This window comes from Protopterus annectens, chromosome 3.part0, assembly GCF_019279795.1.
Source record: "Protopterus annectens isolate FY-2018-M chromosome 3.part0, PAN1.0, whole genome shotgun sequence".
Lineage (NCBI taxonomy): Eukaryota > Metazoa > Chordata > Ceratodontiformes > Protopteridae > Protopterus > Protopterus annectens.
Window position 1 is genome coordinate 466,790,361 of NC_056731.1, and position 13,181 is coordinate 466,803,541.

General features: G+C 45.2%; 1 protein-coding gene across 5 annotated transcripts in view; it reads right to left on the reverse strand.

The window, feature by feature from the left end:
* The window catches only part of HUS1 (HUS1 checkpoint clamp component), a 977,322-nt gene that overhangs the window by 500,211 nt on the left and 463,930 nt on the right, over positions 1–13,181 (reverse strand). The window lies entirely within an intron of this gene.

Here is a 13,181-nt window from a genome sequence, read left to right on the forward strand (position 1 = left end):
TCTATAGGTACAGATCAACTTGAAGGTAGTGGAAAAAAAGAAAAGACCTGAATTTGCTTGTACCTATTATCTCCACTAGTGCAATTCCTTTTTTATTTTCCCCCCCAAAGCCCAAGACTAGTATCTGAAATTCAAGTGGATGGAAACATCGGATGACTTTTACAAACCACTGAATCTCTCTCATGTGTAATCTGGCAAGAGGAATCATGAGAATCCCAGATCTCATGAACCACAGAATCCTGATAAACACTCTGGCTGAAGTCTGTGACTACAATGAGAAGCTCAGGAAAATTTCCAAATAAAAATCCACCTTTTAATGCAGAGTGTCTATAAGCAATTCGAGAAATAAAATCCTGAATGACAGTGTCAAGAAGGATTTCTGAGTATTTATCTGGAACCCCAAAATGGACAGAAGAGTTGAAACACATAGTAACTCTTGATATCTGGGAAAATGACTCTGCAAAGATATGTATATTGTTTACAAAATGTGTAGCTCCAATCATGGCTCATTTTAGATTGAATGTCATTGACATACTTCCTTATTTATACACCACTGGAGTAGTAGAAAACCTAAACGCTAATGCAGAGAAAAATGTAGGCATTTCCTGAAGCCTTTGGCTAAGGGAATGTAATGGTATGCATCTTCGAGATCCAATGTCATCATAAAGCTGCCATGGGGAATGAGAGGTAACAGACTGAAAGGTCAGCATCTTGAAATTTGGAACTTTCACACACAGACTTGAGAAAAGATCTAGAACTGGTCTTCAAGAAGAGACTTTCTTTGGTACCAGAAACATTCTGCAATACAACACTTTCCCCTTTGATTTAATGGCACTGGTCATACAACTCCTAGGTTGAGTAAGTGCTGAAGAACCTGAGGGAAAAAAACTGTTTGGAGTCAAAGGGTGGAGAGAAACTCCCAGGAAAGGGTATATTTGCATCTAGTGCCAACTTTATTATTCCTGAAACACCTTTCTCTCCAAGAGTCTGTCACAATCTGCTGCCAAAGGAACAGATTTTGAGAGAGAGTGACAGGAGGAGGGAAGGAATGCTTGTATAGTTGTTCTGTAGTTGTAGAATGTCCCTGTTTAGGAAATGATTCTTTTTTCTTGTTCTCCTCCTACCACCTCTTTTTATTTCCTTGTTTGGCGTGAAAAGGCAGGGATTTGTTTGTTTTGTTTCTTAGATGTGAAAGAGGATCTGGGAGATTTATTAAGGGGTAAGCCCTAAAAACTTGAAGGGGGGTTGTCTAAAAAATCTTGGAAACTTCCTGAACTGATTTCCCTTTCTCTCTCCTGACCTGAGAAGCATATGGGCCAAATAAAGCCTTCTTGTCAAAAGTTGAATTCAAAATTTCAGACTTTACTTTATCAGATAACTTGATTACGTACCTAGACATACCTCCTCAAAACAGTAGTGGATACACAGGCCCTAGACATAGTATTTGCACAATCACGCATACTCCTTAAGGCATTTTTAGATAATGGGGAAATGTTGGAAATAATAGGATTAAGACAGGCACTACCTTCAGTGGGAAGAGTGATAGCTAGTTCTCTCAAACTGTCTATACAAAAATACACACACATTGATCTGTCAAATAATTCTATACACCAAAGTGAAAGAAGAAAACAAACTCCCTTACCATATCTGCTCAATACCCCCCCACACACATACACACACTTGTCCAGAGTGGAAGGGTTGGAAGACACTAGAATCCAGATCCCTGCCGACAAAGATATAGAAATAGCTGCAGGGTCATACATAATGTGAGAAAATAAAGGCTTGCTAGTTTTAGAAACTTTGTAAAGCCTATCTGTTTTCTTCATGACTGAAGATTGTGAATCAAGGTTGTTACAAATATTATATACATTCTCCAAAACTGGCACTAAAGGAAGAATAGGCATAGCATGTGGCATATCCACTTGTAGAATATTATATCTCCTATTTTCCTCCAAAGGAGGTTATGAAAACCACATTTCCTCAGTACTTAGATATGGGCTTGAGAATCTGCATGAGACTAAGCTCTGCCCATGTCTAATTTGACATGTCTTCCAAAGGAATGTTTTCACTGACCTGATTACTACGTACTGTATTGTGTGTAACAGGACTGACTGACCATAATTTCTTGGCTAAAGTAAGAAAATCTTTTTTATAGACACCATGTCTTCTAATGAAAAATATTTAACCTTTTGCTTTTCTTACAAGTATCCCTGAAGACTGACTAGCAGAAGTACTTTCTGCTCCACCAAAATATCTTTTCCCTTAGCCACATCCAGCAGCATTCCGTGTCATGTCTCAGTGCCCCAGTAAACATGTTTTACCATGCCTAGTTTGGAGACTGGAACAGCCAAAAGGGATGTAGCTAGCCACCGGTTCATGGTGGCAGAGAGGAATACACTATATATGTTCACAGTGTTTACTAGGCTAATGACCACTGGAGCCTTTTTAAGCCTAGCCATGCATCTCAAAATCTTTGACAAGTTCTGTTACCCTTGGCAAGTGTAAGCATGGCTTGGGAGATGAACCATTTACAGGCTGCCTGTGTCCATTAGAGACATGGGTGCCAAACCAAGGATGAATTCCCTTATCCTCATCAAACTGTTCAAGTTAAACTTGAATTGGGTTAGGGTGGAAGTCTGTTTCATACAGATGAGGAGCCTGTTTCACAGAAGGGGGTAGTCTCTCGGATATATACCAGTCTCTCCAGCAGGTCATATTTATATCATAGGCAAAGGCTAAGTCTTCAGAATATGCAATTCTGGCGCTGTTTGTTTTGCGACAATGCATGAGGTCCATCAAGGTGGAGTCTAACACTGCCTTGTATGCCAGGCATAGAGCTCCCCTCAACAGTCTGTAGTAGACAGAATACAGGGATAGGTCTTTGAGGTGGTCTGCATAAGGCATGTTACACACACCCTGTATTCTTTTAATGAGGAACCTCTGTGGACATTCCAGTTGTTGGATGTGTCTAGTTAGGTACATACCAGATGCGGCATTGTACTTGATAGGTTTGATGAATGTTGAATACAGTGGACAATTACCTCCTTCGAACTAGATGTTATACCTTTGTTTAAAAGTTGCACAACATAGAATGATTTCCTCATTACTGTGGACACGTGATGGTCAAAAGCTACATTACTATACAAGTGTGTCCCCAAGTCCCTGACTATTGGGTCGAAACTTAGGGGTGTGTTGTCAATATGATAGTTACCAGGGGTGGAGAAATTCCCAAAGGATGCTATTACGCATTTAGTTTCAGTCCAAGACTCTGACACAAGTTATTTGACTGTGTCAGCCCTCCCTGTAGAACATTAATGACAGTGGGGGATTCTATGACTGCTCCTAATTTGCAGCCATCTGAAAATCTGGTCAGCCAGAGGCCCTTGACATTGGCCTTGACTTCAGAGAAGTAAAAGCCAACAAAGAGCAGTCCAACAGCCTCTTCTTTGTAAAGGTGGACTCTCCAGTTTTAACTTCCCCGAGCCCCATCTTTAAGCCAGCTGGCAATCCACCTGGTGACATAAGGGTTTATAACTAACCTCTTTAGTTTGTCAACAATGACCTAGTGGGGTCCTGTGTCAAATGCCTTTGCCATGTCAAGGTAGGCAGTGTGAACTGCTTTGCCCTCATCCATTGCTTTGGTGACCTCCTCAAAGAAATCTACCAGGCTGACTAGGCATGACTTGCTCTTTACAAAACAAAATTGGTTTGGAACCAGTGTCTGGAGGTTTCCTAAGTCATTATTGATCATTTCCATAATTCTTTCTACAGCTTTGCATTTGAAACTAGTGAAACTTATGGTTCTGTAGATTCCAGGACCTGTAGATGGTCCAACTTTGTGCAGAGGGATGACTGTTGCTGTTCTCCGTTCGTTAGGCATGAAGCCTGTTTGGAGGCTATAGTTAAATAGTGATTTCAGTGGGCATGAAAGTCATATTTCATGTTATTCAGAATGCATCCAGGGATATTGTCTGGGCCCATCGATGTAATGTTCTTGGCCATAGACAGAAAATTGCGGTAGATCATATCATCATTAGATCATATTTTTTAAAGGGGAGGTTGAGGTGGAGAGATGGATACAGCTAGACCTGAATCTGTCTGCCAGTAGGTTTGCTACATCTTCTGGTTCAGTATAGGTAGCTCCATTAACAATAGGCTGTGCACACAATTGTGTGTTGAATTTGAGATTGCAGATATAGCCAAAGAATGCCTTGTTGTTGTCCTTGGCCTGGGAGCCCAAATGTACCCTTGCTGAATTACCATCAAAATCCAGCGGTCTGAGCAATCTGATACCACAAGGGGAGGAGAAGTCTCAGAGACATAGAAAGGTTGCCAGTTGGGGGGGCAGGTGAAGAGTCAGAAGATGCAAGGAGATGCAACCTCTGATGACCTCCAAACTGGGACAGTCTGATAAACTCTCATGGATTCTGGGGTAGGCCTCAGCTGGAGGACTGTAGAATGCATGATTCTACACATCACCTCTGCCTTTAGGGCAGAGTTTGTTCTGGAAACATTTACCACCACACTGGTTTCTACTGGAATGTTTCTCGAATGGAAGCTGCTGACCTTTTTTAAACCAAAATTGCATGCAATCCTCTGTCAAATTGCCCTGTGAGTAGTGGAAAACTTCATGTCACTATTAGAGAGCAATAGCTATTTTCTGTTTACTCTTATGCAGTTTCTCTTGGAAAGTGCATACCCTTCGTTCAAGCATCTCAGAGCATCTTCCTTTTCAGTTTATCCATCTGCAGTTTTACCCTTCCCTCCATGGACCAAAAAGAATAGAATCACGAAAGGGGTCATTGGCGAATGATGCCTTAACGTTTTCATCAACATTGCAATGCCTGAGCCAGACATGTTGAGTTATAAGAATACCCACCCTTTCTGCTCCATCAACTGCACTATACAGGAATAGCGTGGACAAATTAGCTACAGTTGCCACCGATGTCATATGGAATTCCAGCTTAATACACAAATGTCCACATGGCATCTCATTTAGTGTGTCAAATGCCTGTTCCACCTGGGCATACTGAAAGGGAGTCACACAAGTCTGGTAGTTAACAACAAAAAGAGAAAAGAAGATACACAAGGCAGAAACCGACTTCCCAAATCAGTCTAATGCCTGTGACTCTCTTCTCAGAAGGGAGAGGAATGAGCGATTGATCTCTAAGAGTACCAGCCACTAAAATGGAATCGGCTAGTGAACATTCACCATTCTTACGAGGCTCAAATACCCCACTCAGTCTTCGGGATATAGTAGCCACTACTACACTACAACAGATTACTGACAAGCCCTCTGCATGACAAGAACACCATCTTGTTGGCTGGAAGGACCACCAGTGAGGTAGACAAAGAAGAATATAAAGCCTCCTGCATGATAACTTATTTTGGGAAGACAGGGTCAACTGGCCAAGACCTTCAGTGATGCATCAATGTGATCTCTGAATTTTAGAAATTCTCCCTCATCCATATCTGGAGAGGGGTGGTCAGATACTTCCTCTTACATGAATTCATAATGAGGACATTCAAAGACTTGCTTGAATAGAGGGAGAACATAAACTAGATATCTCCTGCCTATTTCTGTATAAAAGTGTTCTGCCTCTATGAAGAGAACATGAAAAGGCCAAGGTGTCACATATGCGGCTATCACAAGGTGGAGTTGACAATGATGCAGACTTTTAGAAAGATGAACCAGCAAAAACATGTATCTGGAGCATTTCTCCCCAGGCCTCCGCTGGAAACAGGCTCTGTTGAAACTAGTCGGACTATCCCGGTCAACAAATGTTAAATAAATAAATAAAATAATGTTGATTTTGAGCAGTCTCCAATCACTCAGAGGCTGACATGTAAGGTCCCAGTGCCAGAAGAAATTGTGATGTAGCAGGAGTCAACAGTGAAAAGCTGAGTGTGGAGTCTGCCAGCCCAAACCAAGATATTGACAGAGACATCAGTACCAATGACAGCTTCAGCCACAAAGACTCAAATGCCAACATTGCTTAGAATGGTCTCAAGACTGGCAAAGATGGACTGGTGCTGTAAACCTTGGGCCTAGAAGAACAGATCATCAACATGGCCACTGGGATGTAAGAGAAGAATGTCAGCAAAGAAGTAACTGTTATCATAACTGACCTAAAGAACTGCAGATGAACCATCAGATCATCTAGCACTGAGATGGGGCATAATTCAGCAGAAAATTGAAGTTATGTACTCACCATAACATTCCATCTGAGTAGTTCTACTTCATTTGTCTTCAACCTGTGGGCATCGGATTCGACCTGGCAAATTTACTAGCATCTGCTCTGAGCTCCAAGCTCCTTCCCTTACCCATAATACACCTCCACTACCTTCCAACCCCCAAATCGAGTTTGCTGAACCTTATACTCCTAACCTGACCTGAAAAAATACTTGTGACCTATAACTGCAGCCCGTAGGCTGTTCATATGCCAAGGTCTGAGGGAAGGAGGGAGGGACGACTGAAGACAAATTAAGTAGAACTACTCAGATGGAATGTTATGGTGAGTACATAACTTCTTTATCTGACTTCATTTGGTCTTCAACCTGTGGGACAGAGTCCCCAGCTACTAAACTCCTGGGAGGCCCGCATGGAAGGATATTCTGGAGCACTGAGGAACCAAGTGAAATCCAATTTGTAATGAGAAATAAATGTATGAAATGAGGACCAAATAGCTGCAGAATAAATATCCTCCAAAGACACTCTAGACCAAAAGGCCGCAGATGCAGACATCGATCTAGTGGAATGAGCTCTCACCTGACCTGGAGGAGACATGCCTCTGTCCTTATAGACCTGAAGGATACATGAAGAAATCCATCTAACAATAGTGACCTTGGAGATTGTATCCTTCTATAAACCTTTTTGGGGAAACCTAACAGCTGATCAGATTTACGGAAATTTTTTGTCCTGTGTAAATAGAATCGTAGCTGTCTATGAACACCCAGCAGGTGGAGTTTGCATTCCATCTTGTTAGCAAAATTAGGAATGAACACAGGCAAATTGATGGTCTGATTGATACTGACTGGTGATGGCACCTTAGGAAGAAAGGATGGATTGGTCCGAAGGGAAGCCCCATCTTTGTGAAAAATCATGTAAGGAACTTTGATGGACAAGGCCTGCAGTTCTGAAACCCTTTTGGTAGAGGTAATAGCCACCAGAAAAGCTGTTTTCCAAGATAAATATTTCATATCTGCTGTTGCAGCAGGTTTGAAAGGCAGAGCAACCAAAGCTTGAAGAACCACAGTAAGGTCCCATGGGGGAACAGGATCCTTGACCGGGGAGGGGGGGGGGGGTGTAACAAAAAGGTGCCTTTAGTAAAGGCTTTACACAGTCTGGAGAAGGCTAGAGAGGCAGAATTCTCACCCACATGAAAATGAGAAATGGCAGCCAACTGAACCTCAACAGTAGAAGAACTAGCTCCATGTTGAAAAAATATCAGCTAGAAAATAGAGAATAGTGGAAATAGGAGCCGTGAAGGGGTCTAAACTCCTTTGAGATGCCCAAAGGGAAAAATGTTTCCACTTACTGCGATAAACCTTCCTGGTCGAAAACGTATGAGCAGCCACCAAAATAAACCTAACTAAGGAGGGTAATCCAGGAGTCCTAGCAATCACGGGAACCGGAGCAGCCAAGCTGTGAGCTTCAAACTGTCCAGATTCAGATGAGGAACCCCCGAAGGGTGTGAAATCAGATCCTGAATGGGATCCAAGATCCAAGGCGGAGCCAGAAGGTGAGACCAAAGAAAGGTAAACCATATCCAGCGAGGCCAAAACGGGGGCAATGAGGATCACTTTGCTCCCCAGTTAACGAGCGTTCTGTAGAAACCTCGGAATAAGAGGTACTGGAGTGTAAGCATACAGAAGACTGGGAGGCCAAACATGAACTATAGCATCTCTGGGGGACTCCGCTGGCAGTGGGTTCAGAGGGAAAAACTCGCTGCACTTAATGTTGGAAGGAGTTGCGAAGAGATCGCAACAAGGTTGACCCCACTCGCGGAAGATCTGTTCCGTTACTGAAAGATTCAGAGACCACTCATAAGGCATCAGAATAGTCCGACTTAGCCTGTCCGCTAGGATGTTGGACTGTCCCCGAATATGCAGTGCGATGAGAAAATGACCGGTGGAGATCGCCCATTCCCACACTCTCATGGCCTTGCGACAAAGGGGGTAAGATCTGGTCCCTCCCTGTTTGTTGATATACCGGACCACTGACATGTTGTCTAACTGAATTGCAATCATTCCCAGAGGAAGAGAGGCATGAAGGGCCTGCAATGCCAGAAGGACCGTCCTCATCTTTAGGACATTTTTGTGCAAGCTGGTCTCTACAGGGGACCACAGGACTTGGACTGTCCTACCCGTGGTCACCGGGGCTGGAACAAGGTCGTCCCTCCAAAATGTCCAGAGAACACATCCACATATGACGGACGACTGACAGACTCGACTGAGTTGAATTCGATATGCCAATGGCAGTTTCAACAGGGACCATTGTACAGCTAGAGTCCACTGTAGAATTCTCATGTGTAACCGGGCACACAGAAGAAGTGTTATGGTCGCTGCCATAGAGCCTAAGGCCCTCAACACCAATTCTGCCTTTGGGAGATGAGAATGGTAACTCAGGGAGACATGCATCCTCAGGTTTTGCACTCTCTCTGAGGTCAGGAAGATTTTGCACTGTAAAGTATCTATCCTTGCTTCAGTGTAGTCTATCACCTGTACAGGATCTATGAGTGATTTGGATGCATTGATTGTGATCCCCAAACCCAAGGCAAGGATCAGGTTTGGGAGAGTAGATGGCTGATTGGGATCCCCAAATGCAGGGCAAGGATCAGGTTTGGGAGAGTAGATGCCTGGTGGGAGCAGTGAGGAGCCAATTGTCCAGGTACGGATAGACCTGAATCCCCTGAAGCCTCAGGTGAGCCGCTACCACTGTCATCACTTTGGTTAACACTCTGGGGGCTGTGGTGAGACCAAAGGTTAGGGCTCAAAACTGGTAATGATGGACTCCTAGCTGGAAGCGAAGGAACCTCCTGGAGCTTCTGTGCATCCTTATTTGATAGTAAGCATCTTAGAGGTCTAACAAGCACATCCAGTCGCTCTCTTGCAGGTACGGCATGATGGACTGTAGTGTGACCATCCGGAACTTCTCTTTGGCAACTGACAGGTTCAGGGTAGAATGATCCAGAATGGGCATTAAGTCCCCCGTTTTCTTTGGCGCCAAAAACAACCTGGAGTAGAAGTCCGATCCGGACTGATCTGGGGGACGGTTTCAATGGCTCATTTTTCTAGCAGCTTGGAAATTTCCTGTGCTGTTGCCGCCCTGTGCGTGGGTGGTACATCCGGGAGATGTTTGGGAGATTTGGGGGGACCCACAAAGGGGATAGAGTATCCTCTGGATATGATCTGAAGCACTCAGCGGTCTGATGTTATGGACTCCCATACCACTAGGTGCAAGGACAATTGTCCCCTGACTGCCTCCAGAGTAGAGCTGTGGGGCCACCTCTCAGGGTTGCTGCCCGTGTCTGTGCGAGAAAGGTTCGAGACCCAACATTCCTCGGACTCCCTCTGGCTTTGGGCCGGTGTCCATTCTGTCCTACTCTTCCTCTGGGGTAAGAAGAGCCCTGAGTGTCCCGGGAATACTGTGACTTCTGGAACCACATCTTCTTTTGCCCTCTCTGGTTCCGGGAAAAGGACCTTTGAAGGTTTGAGAAGCAGATCCTGACTGCAGACAGTGTCTTCCCATCCTTCTCACTCTGGACTAACGTCTCTTTGACAGTCTTACCAAAGAGAGTAGAGCCATCATAAGGGGCATTGGCAAAGTACACCTTGAAAAGTTCCAAAAATTGACATAATCTGAGACAGGTGTTGCACCTCATGGACATGTCAGACCCATCCACCCTAGCTGCTCCTTCAGTAGCATGTGAAAGGAGTGGCATTGGCATGTTGGCGACTGCTTTCAAAGTGGCCATCCTCACGGAGAACGAGACCCTGTCCTCTTGTGACATGGACTTAGGGGGAGACTGCTCCAGCTCCTTTACCAGGTCGCATTGGAGTCTGGTGACATGGGCCAGGTAGTTGAGCACCCTAATAGAAAAGGTAGCTGAAGTGTAAACCCACTTCCCTAGGCGGTCCATCACCTGCAACTCTCAGTCAGGAGGATGAACTGAGGAACTCTCCTGGGCAAGTTCTTTCTTTGTGGCTGCTGCTACCACCATAGCGTCTACAGGGGGAGCCCTTGTTCCATGCTGGCCTATCCGTGGGAGGACTCAAAATTTTGTCAGGCCTTTTTGAAATTGGTTCACCAAAGGATCCGGGGGAGGGGACACCCAGGAAGTAGATGGGCCTGTGCCAAAAGCCTCCAGGTACACAGAGTCGTCAGCAGAAGGTTTAGGGGCAGACCAACCTCCCCATTGGCGTAGGATTTCCATGATGTCTCCAAAGGACACATCCTCGGGAGGTGACCTAGGGGAACCTTCTCCATCATCCAAGTCTGTATCCTTGGTGAGGGACTAGGGGGAGTCCAAGTGCCTTCTCTTGCACATATGGTTGTGAGGCACCTCTCCGGTGGGGCTCTCCGGGGGGAACTCACAAGCCACTTATTCCTCAGGGGGAACCGTTTAGGGTTCCTCAAGCACAGGCTGTCCCTCTGGTGAAATGATAGGGGACGTAGAAAGAGCCAAGGGGGTCTGGGTGGAGTCCGAGGGAACAGTCAGGGGTCTCGATCCAGCGGAGAGAACCCTTTCTACCACAAATGCCGAAGGACAGCGAACCTCCTGAAAAACCAATAAGGAGGCTGGTCTCCCCGGCTCTGATGAGAGAATCAGAGCCGGGCCCGAAATGGACGGAGCTCCGAGGGACGGAACTTGGCCCAACAAAGGTGGAGCCGATGAAAAAAATTCCACTCCCTCGGATCTGACACCCAAGCTCTGGCTCAGAGAGCGGCTCGGATCTGAGCTGGTCGGATCCAACACGCTCCAGACAGCTGTCGGCATCGAGGAAGCAGGTACCGTCAGCGCCAACCCCCTGACTAAAGCCATCCTCGGATCCGAATACTCCAAACCAGATGAACGGATCAGAGAAGGAGATATCTGTTGAAAAAAAGGAAGCAAGCTCCCCACTCCTGAGGGAGGGGGGGCTGGCAAGACCCCATCTGGATCTGAGTACGAATGAACCTCCTCATCATTTTATCCATATTGACCTCAGACAAAGACCGGGTGGACCTCAACAAGGCCACGGACTCTGACCTTGCGAGTCGGGGCACCGAGGCCCTAGAAGCTAAGAATGTCTCCTACAGCTCCGGGGAAAACCTCGGAGATCGGAGCCGAGGGGAGTCATGGATCTTTAGAGTCTTCACCGGTGAAGGGGAGGTCCGGAGACCTCTTACTTTTTTCCCCCAATTTCGACTCTTTCTCCTTCTCTCTGCCCCTTTTCCGCTCTGCTTCCTCAGGCTTTTGCACAGGAGGTTGAGTCCCAGCCTAGGAGGGAGGATAAGCCAGGGGAAGAGGAGAGGTGGCCACAGCAGCCGCTGTGACCGAAGATGAGGCAACTTCCTCAGAAGGGGGAAGAAAGCCTTTCAGGGCCAACTTGGCCTTCCTGTCTTCAATGGCGCACGGGTTAAACCCCACGAATATAGTGCAGTCGGTGCTCAGATGGGCCATGTCCAAGCACATAACACACAGAGTGTGGCCATCCGCAGGGGATAACTTATGGCCACACTCAGTGCATCTTTTAAACATCGGCTTATCAGCCATGGTATCAGAAGAATAACTGAAAAAATAAATTTTACTTCTTTCTTACTGAAAACACTCACTCACACACACACACACACACACACACACACACACACACACACACACACACACACACACACACACACACACATAGGTGGGGAGCAAACACACAACTACTCTAAACTAAGCTAACAACTCTAAAACTAGAAAACGTGACACACCAAGCGAGGGGAGGAGAAAGGGGAACCTACACTATCACTACCTAAAATTTAGAGAGGAAAAAAGATATTTTTAAGTTTTTTACCCACTTACAACCTGGAGCTCTGGAGATCACGATGCTTTAGCTATCCGCAGCAAACGAGATCTGGGGGGTTGGAAGGTAGTGGAGGTGTATTATGGGTAAGGGGAGGAGCTTGGAGCTCAGGGCAGATGCTAGTAAAGTTGCCGTCTCAGATCCAATCCGGTATCCCACAGGTTGAAGACCAAATGAAGTAAACTACTTCAGATCAGTAATATTAAGGGGAAAGGACCTTAATTTGCCACAACTAAAACTGAGACAGAACAGAAGGCATCCATCTCAATCTCAACCTTGACAACAGCCATCATTTTCTATAATCAAACTGATAGCTATAGAAGGAATATAGAGAGACCTAGAGGATCGGACATAAAAAAAAAGAGGATTGAACAAAAAAAGAGATCCGAATGGTCTGTACCCTTTGAATCTGGATAACTCTTTTTCTTGGGAAGAGTTTCTGCATCACAGAGTCCGCTCCCCACAAATCTCAATTTCAAAGATTGTGCAGAACCAATACTAAGCACTGCTTGGTCTCAAAGAAGGACACCATGGTACAGGATACTTTTGAAAAAGAGGAGAAAGATCTGACTGTATCTTCAGACATCCCAAACTCCTCCAACTTCCTCTCCTCCCTCTTTTGAACCTTGGGATCTGTCATGCAAAACCCTGAAGGATCAATTTTGTTCCTGTTCTCTTGAAGGGTCCTACACCCAAATCTTCTTTCAGATGTCACACTGAAATTCTAAGTGTTCCATCCACAACCAAATCACACACAAGGTGTGTTTGACCAGGAGAGAGGATTTTGTGCTACACTTCACAACTGTGAACCCACAAGCATTTTCTTTCTCCACAGAAGAATCCAGCAGACAATACCTCGCAGGGAACACTGATGACAAGGGAAGCCAAAGGGAAGAACAGCAACACAAAGTCAAGCCAATGGGAAGCACACAGGTAGTCAAGTCAAACTACTAATTCTAACAACTGCAGATAACTTAAACATGCCAAAAAGCAATAGCTACCTAACAGGGAGCACAAAAGGATAATAATAAACACCTCAATTGACTGGAGTAACAATGGAAAAACACCAAAAAAGGGAAGATTTATGAAATTAAAGTTATGTACTCACCATAACTATTCATCTGTGTTGT